This window comes from Camelus bactrianus, chromosome 1, assembly GCF_048773025.1.
Source record: "Camelus bactrianus isolate YW-2024 breed Bactrian camel chromosome 1, ASM4877302v1, whole genome shotgun sequence".
In the NCBI taxonomy this organism is placed as follows: domain Eukaryota; kingdom Metazoa; phylum Chordata; class Mammalia; order Artiodactyla; family Camelidae; genus Camelus; species Camelus bactrianus.
In genome coordinates, this window is record NC_133539.1 from 118487924 (window position 1) to 118503533 (window position 15610).

Here is a 15610-nt window from a genome sequence, read left to right on the forward strand (position 1 = left end):
GTATCCCCTCCGGGTGGACATCTTTCAAAAAGGCATCATTCTGTCTACACTGACACAGTCCCGTGCCAGGGCACACAGTTTGTTAAGTGGAATACGAACTGGATTTAGGCACCTCGTCCCTTCATCCAGGCATTTCTGTACGTGGTACAACTGTACAGGCCGGCCCTGAGTCCTTACACCCAATGAAGTGAACTAGGGTTTAGTATTTAGGGTCAGAATTTTGTCCAAGAGATTTATTACATCGCCATTACCCTGTTGACCAATTGAAGAGACTATCAGTGCCTTAACGTCTAAGTCAACAATTACTGTTCAGAGACCTCAGAGTCTTTGCAAGCATTATCTCATCTATCCAATAAATATTTATTAAGCACTTAATGTACAAAGTGCAAGCCCCCTCCAGGAGCCTAAAGCCCTTTGGGAGGACCACAGACAATAAATAACTGTAGCTGTGGTAGGCAGCTTCTGACATGGTCCCCAGGGATCCTTACCTCCTGGTGTTAACACTCTCCTTTGAGCGCCTCCCTTAGAAAGTGGCCCATATCCATGACTGAAGAATTCTAGCACCTTCTAAAGAATAGTGTATATAGCAAAAGTGATGGCCTATTGCTTCTGTGATAAGGTTACAAAAGGCTGACTTCCATCTTGCCAGCACTCTCTGACTTGCTCACTCTGATTCAGCAATCCACCATATTGTCAGATGCTCTATGGGGAGACCCACAGGGCAAAGACCCAAGGCCTCCAGCCAACAGCCTCAGTCCAACAACCCAGGAGGAACTGAGTTCTGCCAACAACCACACCAGTGAGTGGGGAAGTGGACCCTTCCCAGTCAAGCCTTGATCTGAATACTACCTTGTGAGAGATCCCTGAGCGAAAGGACCCAGATACCTCACCCACAAAAACAGAAATAATACATGTATGTTACTTTAAGTCACTGTATTTTGGGGTAATTTGTTACGCAGCACAAGGGTGTCAGGTAGGGCTGCTGTCATCTCCAGGTTCTGCTTCCTTGAGGGGGAAAGGATCCTCTCCCACATCTACTCAGAAGGTTGGTGGCAGAATTCAGTTTTTAAAGGCTGTTGGACTGAGGGCCTGCGTTCCTTGCTGGCTGTTGGCCGGAGGCCACCTTTGGTTCTTCACCATACTAGTCTCTAGGCTAGCTTACAACATGGCGGTCATCTTCCATCAAAGTGACCGAGCGAGAGAGCAAAAGAGGGCAACAAGACAGAAGCTTTTTGTAACTTAATCTTGGAAGTAACATCCTGTCACACTTGCCATTTTCTATTGGTTAGAAGCCCACACTCAAGGGGAGGAGATGACACAAAGACATGAGCTCCAGAAGGTGGAGCTCACAGGAGGCCATCTTGGAAGCAACCCACCACATCTTCTGAATTGTTTCCTCACCCCATCCCTTGCCCAGGCCCTCACGACACCTTGAGACTCCTCTGCCCTGCCTTCTCTCTAGCCTCCCATCCCCAGTTAATTTGTACACAGCCTTTGCAACTCATTTAAACTCTGGCAAAGCCTTTTAAGGAGCCTACTTACCTTCTTTCTACTCTCCCAGCTTGTACCCAGAAAACCGATGACTATTTCCAAGACATCACATTGTATTGTGTCATTTTCCTATTCAAAAATGCCCACTGGCTCCCAAATTCCTCTTCTATCAGTAAAGACTTCTCCCAGTCTAACCCAGTGTATCTTTCCAGTAATACTCTTCTTCCCACTCCCCTCCAACCAAACAGGTATACTCATTGTCCCAAGATCATGACTAATTGATCTCTGTTTCCATGGCTTTGCAAGCTGTTCCCCTACCTTAAATGTTCTCCCTCTTCTCTCCATCTATCAGAATTCTCCCCCAAATTTCATAGCTAAGCTCAAGTCCTATCTCCTTTCTGGAGCTTTAAAACATATGATAGAGTATCCTAGACATAGCTGGTCAAGTAATCTCTGTGTTGGTGTAGTTTGGATAATTCTATGTCCAAATGGCCTCTTCCTCCTCCAGATCTTGAACTACCCCTCGCTTGCTGACACTCTGGTATGACTCAGACTTCTGTTAGTTTGCAGTCCCAGTAGAAAAATAATAAGCTATCAATATCTGCATATTCACTGAATATGTGAAACAAGTTTGGTGAGAGTAGAATCTACCATCAACCCTGACCACAGTCACCATATGTTCTAGAGCTGACCTATCAACTTCCTAGGTTTCTGTTAGTTATTATCCTGTTTTCAGTGATTCAACATTATTGGCCCAAAGAATGTCCTGCAAATTACATTCATAAGCATGAAATTCTTAGAATTCTCAGACTCTTTTTCTTAGCTTAATGTATAATGCAGTGAAACATTCTAAGAGACAACAAAAGCTAATAATTAGTGCCATCTACTAAACACCCTAGGTTACGTTGTTCGATGTAGCCATCACAACAACCCATTTTACAGCAGAGAAGATGGAGACCCAAAGAGGTTAAGTAATTTGCCAGAAGTAAGTTACTTTTGGTGACCAGTGAGACCAAGATTCCAACACCGATCTGTCTGATTCCAAGTCCCGTGTGACTCCCTCTTTCAGACATCACAACTGGGAGACGTGGGCTCATGCCCGAGCAGGAGGCATCATATTTATTTTGCATGGTTATCACTGGATGGAAGGCAGCCTATATCGCGCTCCCTGAACTGATTTTATCACCTTTTAGCAGCTGTGTCAATCCAATCTGTGCCTGTAGGAAAATCATGTTTCTCTACATCTCCAAATGAAACAAAGTGCAGACCAACCTACCTATCAAGAAAATTTTATTGTAAAGAGAGGGTTAGATGGTAGAACTTGATGGAATCATCCCAATCGACACCAGGCCTTCTAATGTCATATCCTTACTAGTCTTGGGGAAATCCTTCAAACAGTTTTTTTTCCCAGGTATAAGATGCCTTCTGACTGTGAAAGAGCTTTTCTGGAGAAATAGCAGCATGATATATTTAAAAAACACAAACCCAAACTTGTTTCCTGGAAATGTAAGGGGATATAAGGGACCACTTCATCTCAAAATCAGCAAATTTGCCCCAAAGTTATCTCAGGTAGCTGCTTGAATGATACTCTTTCTTGGGCTCTCTAGAACCATCCATTCAAAGAATTTCAATGACAGTGTCTAATTCATGTAATAAGTTGACATTAGCCAAGCCCAACCATCTGGCAAAGCTGATGGTGCAGAAGGAGTCAAGGGGATGCTGAAACTGAATTGATCAGGGTCTGGGAAGGCTGAGCCTGGGAACCATGAGTGTGGCCTGTGGACAGAGGGGGGCAGCAGAGAGCTGCTGGAGAGGTAAGCTCCTCAGGGAGCTTCCAAGGGGGCAGGTGGTTCTGGTCACCATGGAGACACTGGTTGGAAAGCCCTGCCCCAGGGTCAGTAGCCCAGCTGAAGAATTAGTCCTGTTGAGATCCCTGGCTGGGATTCACAAAGAGAACCCTCCATTTTCCACACCAGGACCAGAGATCATTATAAACTTGCCTCTGATCACGTCATTCTCTTGCTAAAAAGGCATCTTAATCAATTTCCCCATTGCTTAAAACACGAATTCTCAAGCTTTAGCAGGCAGCAACATGACTTGGGGGACTTGGCATAACACAGATCACTGGACCCACTCTCAGGATTTCTGATGGGTTAGGTCTAGGGCTTGGGACCTGAGAATCTGCATCTCTGACAAGGTCCCAGGTGATGTTGCTGGTCCCTGCTGGTCCAAGGACCACACCTGTGAAGCACTAGCTTAGAACATGCCTGAGCTGCCATCCTGCTCCTGTCCAGCTTCTCTTCTAACCACTCACTTCCACCAGCATCCCCTACACCCTCTTTCTCTCTACTCCACCCAGGAGCCTCCTTCAGCTCCGCGTTTTCCCACACCTCGTGGCCTGGTCACATGTGCCCTCTGCTGATACACTCTCCCTCCGATCTCTTGCCTTGGTTGATGCTGCCTTACCTGTAGGTCTCAAGTTAGATGCCTCACTCTTACAAGCCCCCATGTCCTGTGCATCACTACCTACACCATGTTGTGAATAACTTTGCATGTGTTTGTGCCCAACTGGTCTATCAGCCTTGAGAGAGCAGGGCCTCACCAGCACACCTACCCTGATCGGTTCGCCATCTCTCATCCTGATTCTCACAATGACCCTGCTACATTTCTCTGATAGTCTCCTTTTTCTGCTCTCACTGACTATTTCAAACCATCTTCACTTTCTCAGATCACTAGCCTTCACACGTCCTCTGTCCTGCTCAACAGATGGCCTCGCCTCTTCCCTCACCAAGAAAACAGAAGCCACTGAACAAACCTCTCACCTTCCCACCACCAAACCGACAAACCCAGCAGCATCTGCACTCTACGCATCCCCCGACCTCCTGTTACAACCAAGGAGCTGCCTGTACTTTCTACATCTGTCTAAAGCCAGACCCTCCATCTATGTGGTACTTTCCCCCTCCCACTTCCTCCAAAACCCCCACTATCAATACACCCTCTTCCAGTATGTTCAACCTCTTCCTCTCTTCTGATTTCCTCCACGCCATTTTCAGAACATGGTTAACTCCTCTCTAAATAATTAATCTCCTTAGGCTCCATGTCATCCTGAAGGCACCATCTTACTTCTGTTTGCTCCTGCCCCACCAAATAGGTCCAACTTCATGATTTCCACTTCCCTGTCTCCCGTTCACCCCGAGGCCATTTTCCCGCAAAAACGGTTCTCACTGAGGTCGCTAAGTACTTTTCTTTAGCTGAATCCAGGAAACTTCTAGTTCCCATCATACTTGGCCAAGTTGATTCCCTCTTCCCTTAGCTCCCCTGACACCCCAGCCAGGTCTTCTACCCACTGGGCCGTTCCTCCTTTGAGGCCTGGTCCTACTCCGCCTCATTTGTAAATGCTGGTTATCGTGTTGAGCTCAATCCTAGAAACTCTTGTCTCGAGTCTGCCTGGATAACCCCATCTGCTGTCATCAGTTCAGTTGCTGCGCACATACCAACCACCCCCTTTACTGGCGAGGTCACCAGCTCCCTGACATCCAGGTTCATAAGACCAACTGTCCACTGTGTGCATTTTCTTTGTTGTTTCGTAGGTCCTCATACTCACCTGAACTTATCTCTTCCCCCAAACATGCTCCTTCTAGGTGCTTCTTATTGAAGGAAACAGCCCCAGGGCACATGTCCCCAGCACCTCCCTCGGCCTCCTACTCTCTCTGCTCACCAATCCACAATTCCTCAATTCCACCAGCCTCTCTCCACTTCCTCCACCACCATGGCCAAAACCACCCTCCTTCCTCTCCCAGACTGCAGCTACAGACACCGGTCTCCTTGGAACATCTCTGGCCCCTTGCAATCCATTTCTCCCACTTTGCTGGAGCAATATTTCTAAAAACAAATGTCGTCTCTTTGTTTAAAGCCCACAGTGAGTGTCCGTCCCTGGCCAGATAATTCAGTCTTGTTCTGCCCCCATACCCTAACCACACTGGTGTTCTTTCAGCTCCTCCAAAGCACCAAGCCCCTGCTGACCTCAAGTCTTGACATTCTGTTCTCTCCCTGGATTGCTGGTCCTCACACCCGCCTTTGCCTGGCAAACTCCCGCTCATCCTTTAAGGCTCAGCTTCAGATGCTCCGAGAGAAGTTTCCCTGACCCTCCACCTCCACCCACTACTCCCTTTGCTGGTACGCTCTCCCTCCATCTCTTCACCTGGCTGAGTTGAGTTTACCAGTTAAACACTCTCACAGCATGCTGTGTTTTCCCTCATAGCACTCAGCACAATTGCAGTCAATCAATTGTGAAATTATTTCTGAATGCCTCTCCCTTCCTCTCAGTATCACACAGTCAAGGATCAAATCTTTCATAATCTCTCCCATATCTCCACTTCCTTTTACACAGTGCCTGGCTTGTACTGAGCCGACAACACACCTTTGTTGAAGAAACAATGGATGATTAGAGAAAAATATGCCCTAATTTGAGATTCAACACCTCCTGGACTGGTTGGTTTGCTGATTCTCCACATTTTGCAATGCCCTTTATATTCTCCAGATAATAAATAATAGCTCAGACTTCTTCAGAGAGTTCTGTTTGTCTGTTGCTGTCCTAAGTGTAATACACTCTCACAAAATTCCTGTGAGCTAAATACCATTATTGTTTTCATTCTACAGCAAAAGAAACTGAGGCACAGAGAGGTTGAGAATCTTGCCCAAGGAAACAGAGTTAATAAGCGATAAGCTGAGATATAAATCAAGACAGTCTGGACTACATCCTGTGTTTTTAAACGTGATGACAGACTGTCTCTCAAAATCTTCTTGGTATGTACAAGGAAGTCCTTGGTTGAGTGTTGGGACTTGTGCATGAATAAGGCTGCTCTTATTGAGAAAGGAAGACAAAAGCATTTGATACATCAGTGGTTCTCAAAATTTAATGTGCACATTTGCCACAACATTTTAAAATGACTATTACTCAATAAAAAAATGTTTAAATATTTTAATGTGCATTACAATCACCTGGAGGGATTGCTCCATCTCTCTAGGTGCCCTAGGTCTAGTACCTACTGAAGGGTGGAGCCCAGGAATCTGCATTTCTAACAAGTTCCCAGGTGATGCTGATGCACTTGGTCCAGGAGCACACTCTGAGGACCACTGAGCACACAAAGGATGTTCACAAGATTTTTCACTCTTTCAAAATGCTTAGTACCCTTTCCCCTGCAATCTGCAGGGAAAGAAGAAAGGAATGAAGGGAGGAAAGAAAGAAAAGGAGGCTGTTTGAGAGAGAAAATTTTAAATGCAAACACAATAGAACAGGGGTAAGTGGTGTCTCAGGTTTCTCATCCACTAGATCCTCTTCACCTCTTTCCTCCAGCCTCACCGCGCAGGCTGTGGTATGCACTTCCTTTTGAAGAAATGAAAGTATTTGCCTCTAACGGGATGAGTGTGCTCACTAGCTTATCTTGTTTATTCTCACTGAAATGCCTCAAGATCAGTTATTACCCCCGTATTAGAGAGAAAGATACTGAGACTCCAAGAAATTAAATCCCTGACCTAAGAGCACAAAGAAAAGAAGAGTCCCAACTCAAATTCAGGCTGGGGTGACTCCAAGTCCCCAGGCTGTCCGTCAGTCGGCACTGTCCTCCATCGTCCGCTCCCCACTTTAGTTCTCCTAAATGCGTGAAGAACGCAAAGCAGTGTCTCCCACATTCGTACAGAAACTGCCAACTGAAAAACAGATCTATATCCATCTCCCCCCGGCAAAGATACTTTCAGTGTCTCTTCTTCTGGTTACTTCTTTAAAGTTGATTGCTACCCATCCCAAATCTATGGTGAAAAAACTCAAAATCTTCAATCAGAGAATTATTAGACCCTCCCTAAGAAGTATACAGCATCCCCAAATACCCAAGGCATGCTTTATCTTTCTTGAACCACCAGATACACCACATTTTTATTGCCCCCACCCCTGGTGTGGTTGAGGAAGCCCTTTTAGAATTCCACTGCAGCGCTGTGAGGCCATACATCCCCCAGGATTAATCACAAATATTTTATAAAGATGAAGTTTCGGTATATCTTTGTTCTCTGTATCTTGGCTTTTGTTAGCGCATTTTAATTAGGATCTGGTATCTGCAATAAACAGTAAACATAAAGAGCTTTGCAAAAATGTATTAGACTGTTTGTTTTCACACTCTAATGCATATTTGCACAATTTTACCATGAAAAAAGGAAAACACGCTAAGCTCTTGGGCTCTGTCCCAAATGTCCTGGAATAGAATCCGGAAATTACTAAAAATGCAACCAAACCTCATCATATTCCAGCAATTAACCTAAGAAACGAGGGTCCATTCTCTGTGTGAAGAAAAACATTTTTGAGGGGAGAAATCTGTAGAGGCGAATGCTTCTGGATAACACGTGTATCACATTCTCCAAACCTGTTTTGAAATTTGGACTATTTCCCTTTCATGCTGAAAGGGCTTACTAAGTGAATTACGTTGAATAATGTTTTATTTTTCTCTTTCAGATTGTTAAGAAAGTCTCTTCCACTAAACGAAGACAGGAAGGATTGCTCAGCATAAAAAGAGGGACAGAATAACCACACGTGGTCTCATTTTTTAAAGTTGCTGCGGATTAATCATTTTCCTGCTAAATACTTATCCACTTGAATGAGTTATTATTAAAACAGTAGAATCACGGCAAATGCTGATGACAAATGGCAGTTCGGGGGCTTTATCTGAACATGGTCTAATCAAAAAGTAGCAAAAACTTTAAAAATCTCCAAATGTGGCTCTTGTGTACAATTGTTATTGATAGGACACCTTGATAGTGTTCAAATGTGGAGCGAAAAAATCACAAAGTGAGCAATTCAGGCGCAATAAAGTGATTTTCCTTCTGTATTAATCCCTTAACATGTTTCCAAATAAAACACAGGATTAAGTCATTTATTTTGTCGCATGATTTATTTATGGATTGAATACAGTAAACAACAGATAAAAGGCATAGGCCCAGGTGCCAATTTAAAATATAAAAATCATTACAGTTTATTAGAGGGAGATATAAAAATGCCAATGTGAACTGTAAAGAAAGGAAAAGTGTTAGCCCACAGGTCCCAGGTCTGAGTTAGACTTGGTGTTTCTAAATCCCCTTAGGGGGATGATATGGCTGAATTTAATTAGAAATCTGTTTTTGTAAGCTTAAAGTTGTGAAAAAGTTAAAAGGTTGGATCATGCGAAAATAAAAATGACTCTGAGGCTCTTAGGGAATTTGAACCAGTAAACTTAGATTTTTATTTCCTGCCAACTGTTTGCAGGAAGATTAAGAGATGTACAGGAATTATTAGTTTTAGATAAAAGCCAGCGTTTTATAAAGCAATTAATTTTTCATTAGTTCCACATAATTTTGGCAAAAAATAGTTTTGTTCCAATAAAGCTATTACATTTCAAGAGGTTACTCTAAAATATAGCCATTAACTTCGCATTAATTTAGCCAGATTTATAACAGGCTAAACTACAGGCAGGAAAGCACTAATCGTTTTTTACAGAATATATTAGAATTAAAAGGAAAAAATTAAGATGAAAAATATTAAAAAAACAGGTCATAAAACTTCTAAATTTCTAAGCATGGTTATGCATTTATTTAAAAGATGTGTTCCTATAATATTTCTTAAGCATATAAAATGAATTATATAAAGTTCACCTGAAGTTTTTGCATGGGGTTTATCTTGGAAATATCTGAAAGTTATTTTTATTACAATAAATTAATGCTATATTACAATAAATAAAAAGTCCTTTACGAATTAAAACAAAAAAAACTTGTTAGCATTGAAAAATCTATTCACAGAGCCATCAGCTACTCTACCCTTTAGCATCCACAAAATTCCACACAAGTGGCTCATTCACCCAGATTAGTGGAGTGCCTCACCTCCAGGCTGAGTTCTTTAAACCTCACCAGAATGACAAAGAAGTCTAGCTGAGTGAGGAGAAGAGACCTCAGGGTCCTGGCAGGGGAATATTTTTTGTCTGTTGACCTCTAGTTCGGCCTCAGTGGGTATCACTCTCACCTCCATCCCCATCAACTCGTTCCAGCTAAGAGCCTCTCTCCCCAGCTCACAGCAGTCTTTTCCCCAAAACTCCCTCAAGTTCCATTCTTGTCCCCCATCCCAACTCAGTGTCTACTCTGTGGACAGAAAGCCCTTGTTTAAAATGTAAGTCAGGTCCTGTCATCCTAAACGGAAAACTCTCCATGGTTTCCCTTGCCTCTTGAATGAAGTCTCGCTCCTACAGAGCCAAGACTTCCTCTTCTCTCCTCTGAGTGACACACTCCTTCACAGTCAGCACAGCCTGAGCCAGTGAGGTACCTTCAAGTGTCTGCAGCCACTCCTGACCCGGGTCAGTGCAGGCACCAGGTCAACGCTCAGTTCCTACGTTACCACCACTTTGGTTCGAAGATATCTGTCCCCGCATGATCCTGATGAGACTTTGTGTCCGCCCAGTTCTCAGATTTGTTGACTGGTTTTGTGCCCCTTTCTGCCCTTTGGACGGGGCACCTCATACACTCCTCCACATGGGATCCTGACTGCTTCTCGAACACCCTCTTTTTACACACCCAGCCTGGTTCAGCACAAGCACAGCATCTTCTTCATGAGCACTGCTCAAATGGTGGAGGTACCTTGCCTAGGCTGTGCCAGCACTGGGTGAGTCCGGGGAAGAACCTCACCATCCAGCGTTAATCTATTCTCCAATGACGGCACGTGTGCTCATAATGTCTGTCCCCACCCGTAGCTCAATATGTCTTTAAAGATAAGTGATGTACTTATGTAGACCATGTTAGTGGAGTGCGGAGGACTTAGCAGACGTCATACCCAACCTGGCTCAGCTCGGGGCACGATGGGACGTCACAAGGAGCTGGCTCCCAGAGGGGCACGAAGGCAGGACTAAAGAAACCCAACCAGGAGGAGGGCAGATCATTGACTCATCTATTCAATTATCATCCACAAAGCAAACTGTGTATGTTGATCGCTATAGTAGATAATGCAGAGGAAGAAATGAATAAAACACAGCTACCTACTTTTTATTTCTTTCTAAATTCTTGATTCCTCAACATCATGCATGTGGTATATGCACAACACACGCACGCACACACACACGTGCACATGAACACATACACACTCATGCGCACACACGTACACACACACACATTTTTCTTTCTCTGCTCAGTATCTTTAAGATTGCTTTAATAAGACTAGTGGGTCATTGTATATATAGAAAACCCAAGAGTTAAAGTGGAAAAACAATGAAAACTAATAATAACATTCACTTAAATGGTAGATTACTGGATAAATGTACAAAAATCAATAATTTCCTACATACAAACAACAATCAAGTAGAAATTATTCCCATTTGCAACACCAATGAAAAGTATAAAATAGCTAATAAATAATCTAGTAAGAAATACATATAAAGAAAATACTAAATTTTTGAGGCACATGAAAGAAGTCTTGTGTAATTTGAGTGGAATACAGTATTTCTGTATCAGAAAACTCATTTCAAGTGTCATTTGGCTTCCTCACTGGCTGCAGGTAGAGGGCCTCAGTTCCCCATCACGGGGACCTCCTTATAGGGTTGACTGAGTTCACTCATGGCAGGACAGCTGACTTCACCCAGAGCCAGAAACAGAGAGATGGGAGGAGACAGAAGCCTCAATGTCTTTTATGATCTAATGTCAGAAGACACACTCTGTCATTTCTACGATAGCTATTCATTAGAAGTGGGTCATTAAGTTCAGCCCATACTCCAGGGGAAGAAAATTGGGCCCCACTCTTTGAAGGGAAGAGTGTCAAAGCATTTGGAGACTTATTTAAACACCCATGAAATCAGGCCCAGAAGCTGACTGACCGCTCCATCTATTGCTTCTCTTATATTATTCTTCTTCACACCAGTTTCTATATGAGAAATATTTCATAATAATTTAAAGGTTAAATATAGAAATTAAAGCCAGTAAATGAATCATATGCAAGTATTTTTAAATGTTACAATGAGTAAGGGATTTCTAAGCGTGACACCCAAAGTAGGAGCCAAAAAAAGAAAAGGAAAAGGCTGAAAGGTACAACAACATTTTTTAAGCCTACTTATCAAAAATCACCATCAGCAAAGTTAAAATTCAAATGGAAAACTTAGAAAAAAATATTTGCAACATGTATGACAGATGAAGAGTTCTTGTTCTCAGTATCAAAGGGTGCTTTAAAGTCACTAAGAAAAAGCTAAATACATTAATTGAATAAGAAGTTGACGTAAAGAGGCAATTAAAAAGAAAAAATAGAAAATACCAAAAAACATGCAAAGAAAATATTCAGCTTATTTGATCTTTAGTGATGTAAGAACAGCAATTAAAAATGAAATCTCTATGTCATTTCAACTTAGCAAAGATTGGAAAAAGTGTGGTATTTTTCAAGATTTGGAGGAAAAGGGAATTTCATATGTCCACAGGTATATAAACTGATACAAGTTCTGCAGGGAAGTTTTCACTATATACCAACAACTTGGTAGAGTTGTCTGCCCTTTCACATAACAACTCTACTTCTAGCAATTTATCTTAAGAGCTAATTGGACAAAGATGTATGTATATAGATATTCATCACAGCATTTTTTATTATACTCAAAAACTTTGAAACAACTTAAATGTCCAAAAAGCTAAAGGTTTTGTTAAATAAATGATGGTGCAGTGGTGAATGATGGAATATACTGCCATTAATGTTCACGAAGCATATTTACTGACATGGAGGAAATTTATGAGGTTAAATGAATAATATATTTTAAATGGCATGTATAACATGATACAATTTTGAAAGAAAAAACTTTAAACAGTATGTGCATCAGGCATATGTTAGCAGTGTTCAAATGCTACATAGAGCAAAATGTTAATAGTTTTATCTTTAAATGATACAGTTTTCATGTTTATTCCTGTTTAAAAAAATACTACCTGTGAAATAAGCCCAAATCATAAATCCAGAGTTATTTCTTCAGTAACCCCTCAGTCTTTCTCCTTTCTCCATCACTAAGTGAGTAAATGATGGAAGAGGCTGAAACCCGTTATCATCAATTAATAGTCATTAACCCCTCCCCTCTAGCACAGCCTCTGTAATTTGCACAATAAAGAAATGAGTCTAAAATCCCGGGATTTTCATGCACTTTACTGAACCTGCTAGTGTTTCTGCTTTTAAGCTAGAACTTTAGGCAGCACATCCAAAATGATATGTTCCCATGTAAAGCAAGTGATCAAAAACTTAAATGGGCTGCGCGTGGGCGCGGCGGGCGGGTGGGCCGCGGCCGGCTGTCGCGGTCGTGGTGGGTAATGCGGCCCTGGCTGGCACCTTGCGGTTGGCCGGCGAGTTAGCTTGGAACCCGGTTGCTGGGACGCATCAGGTCAAAGATGCCTTTCTTTGGGAATACATTCAGTCCGAAAAAGACGCCCTCTCGAAAGTCGGCTTCTCTCTCCAGCCTGCATAATTTGGATCGGTCAACCCGGGAGGTGGAGCTGGGTCTTGACTACGGAACCCCCACTATGAGCCTGGCGGGGCAAAGCCTGAAGTTTGAAAACGGCCAGTGGACAGCAGAGACAGGGATTAGTGGGGGTGTGGACCGGAGGGAGGCTCAGCGCCTCCGGAGACGGATCCAGCAGTTGGAGGAAGAAAAGAATCTCTTGCGGCTGAAGGTGGACATCCTGCTGGACATGGTGAGCTTTCTGAGACCACTGCCGAATCCCACTTAATGGAGAAGGAATTGGATGAACTGAGGAGTGTCAGCCGGCGGAGAAAATGAAGACCCCAAAGACCTCTGTTAGGAGAATAGGGGGAAACCCATTGATCAGAAGAAGAGGACCTGGCTGAGGGATTTTTTTTAGCCAAACTAGTAAATTAGGTCTTGGGAGAGAGTATCATATAATGGGGCCAAAAGGCACTGCCACCTTGGGTTGGCAGTAGGAAGGTGACAGCATTCCAGAGGAAACCAGGACTCCAGGCCAGTCCAGTGCTTCACAGCACAGGGAGGTCTGGGGTGATGAGAAGCCTTTGGGTACTCTTCCTGGCACTTAACATACACACACACACACACGTGGCCCAGGCTCACCCTCATTGGACAGACTCTGTTGGGAGAAGCAGGAGTTTATCATATCCCCCCTCACATTGGTGTTTGGGGTGTGTCACCAGTTGTACAGAGCCCTGCTGCAAGGGGGTCTCAGACGAGAGGTTCTCCTGGTTGTCTGCCCTTCAGGCCACTCTCTCCCTCCTGTAAAGAATACTGTTCCTGGAATCCACAACCTCCTCTGGCTTCAGCATCTTAGCAGCAAGCACCAGCCTTCCACAGCAACACTATATTTTTGTGCTACTTTCCTGTTTACCCTACTTTTTTAAATTAAATGATATTATATAATCAAAAAAAAAAAAAAAACTTAAATGATCTGGGTCTGTCTTATACACCTAAAAAGCTCACTGTAGCTTTTACCAGTGTGGTTTACCATTTCTCAAAATTGCATCTATGACATCTGCCTCTGTCATTTTAGAGACGATTGAAAGTTTGATATTGAATATGGAATGTTATTATACTGCATAACAGGTCTGTAATTGATGGTTAATCACTCATATTGAAAGGCAGCCAAGGCCAAATAGACTATGCACTTAGTATTTCTTTTTCTTATGTTCTAATGGATTCATGCTTTTAATTAAATTAGCCAAATTCTGGCAAGAAAAAAACAAAATCAAAGAAAACAAGTTGCCACTTAAACATTTTAAAAAGTCAAAAATGACTACATAAACTGCATAATAATAAAAATATATTTCCAAAAGCAATGGCCAACACAAAGCACCATTCACTTTTTAAAAAAAAAAAATAGAGCATTCCTATTTTAAAGCAAGAAAGAATTTGCAGTACAATGAGTTACCTTAAAGATAAAGAAATTCTAAATTTTACTTGGTAAGAAAGAATAAATGAATTTCATCTTCTTTTCTTAACTTTCTCACCAAACACCTTTATTCCTATAAGGCAGCACATACCAGATCAAACCAATGTAAACTTACAAAGATGTTTTGAAATTGTCTGATTCATTTGGGAAAATGTTTATGAGTGACTTCCTAATATTTTCCTGGATCATCATTGATTATCTTTGAAACAGAAGTATTGGCTGAATGGTATTTGTCCTTCTAGAATATTGAAGAAAAGATTTCATCCCTTTAGAGCTATCAATTCCCACTGAGAATCAACTCCTTTGATGGTATTAAATAAATAATAAGAATAAAGTTATAATATCCGATGTCTGATTCAGCACCCAGCTTAATGAGTTTTAAGGCAATGTTAAGTGCTTTGAAATCTTCAGGGAGCAGGAAGGACAATATACTGGATCACCCATTTGGAATAGAACATCATTCTATCAGAGATTAATATTTCAATTTCATTTTACTTCAATATTTTCACTTTGATCTCTTTTGCATTGCCTATCTATATTTTATGGAGACAACCAGGATGTAATATAATACAGAAATAAGCAAAAATTCTAAGGAGCTCAGAAATATTTGAGAGGTTGTCTAGTCTTTTCTCTCATTGATATTTAATAAAAGCTTATTACAGTAAACTGGATAGCACTGTACTAGTATTTAAAAGATTAGCCAATACAAACTACTGTATATAAAATAGTTAAACAACATGGTCCTACTCTACAGTACAGGGAACTATATTCAATATTCTGTAACAAACCATAATGGAAAAGAATATGAAAAAGAAATATATATATACACACACATATATATACATAAATATGTATAACTGAGTCACTTTGCTGTATACCAGAAACTAACACAACATTGTAAATCAACTATTTTTTAAAAAGAGGCATCCGTTACATAAGAGAAATAAGCTCTCTTCATTATCTCTGGGACCGCTGTCTGGTCTTGTGCCCAGTCTGGGCCTCAGTCTTCTTACCTAAAAAACATTGGCTAATGAGACAGTCTCCAGCTGCAACATTCTTCGAGTGCATGAAATCCAAGTCAAGAAAGACCAGTCTCTGAGAACGTCTAATTAAGGTGGCTTGTGCTACAATATAGTGGTACTTCCTTAGAAATCCCAACCTAAGAACTCTCAACTTTTGAGAACTC

At 42.0% G+C, this 15610-nt stretch overlaps 1 pseudogene; it reads left to right on the plus strand.

Annotated features, from left to right (window-relative positions):
* The first annotated feature begins 12897 nt into the window (after positions 1-12897).
* LOC105077610 (protein chibby homolog 1 pseudogene) lies at positions 12898-13908 on the plus strand (annotated as a pseudogene).
* Positions 13909-15610: the final 1702 nt, after the last annotated feature.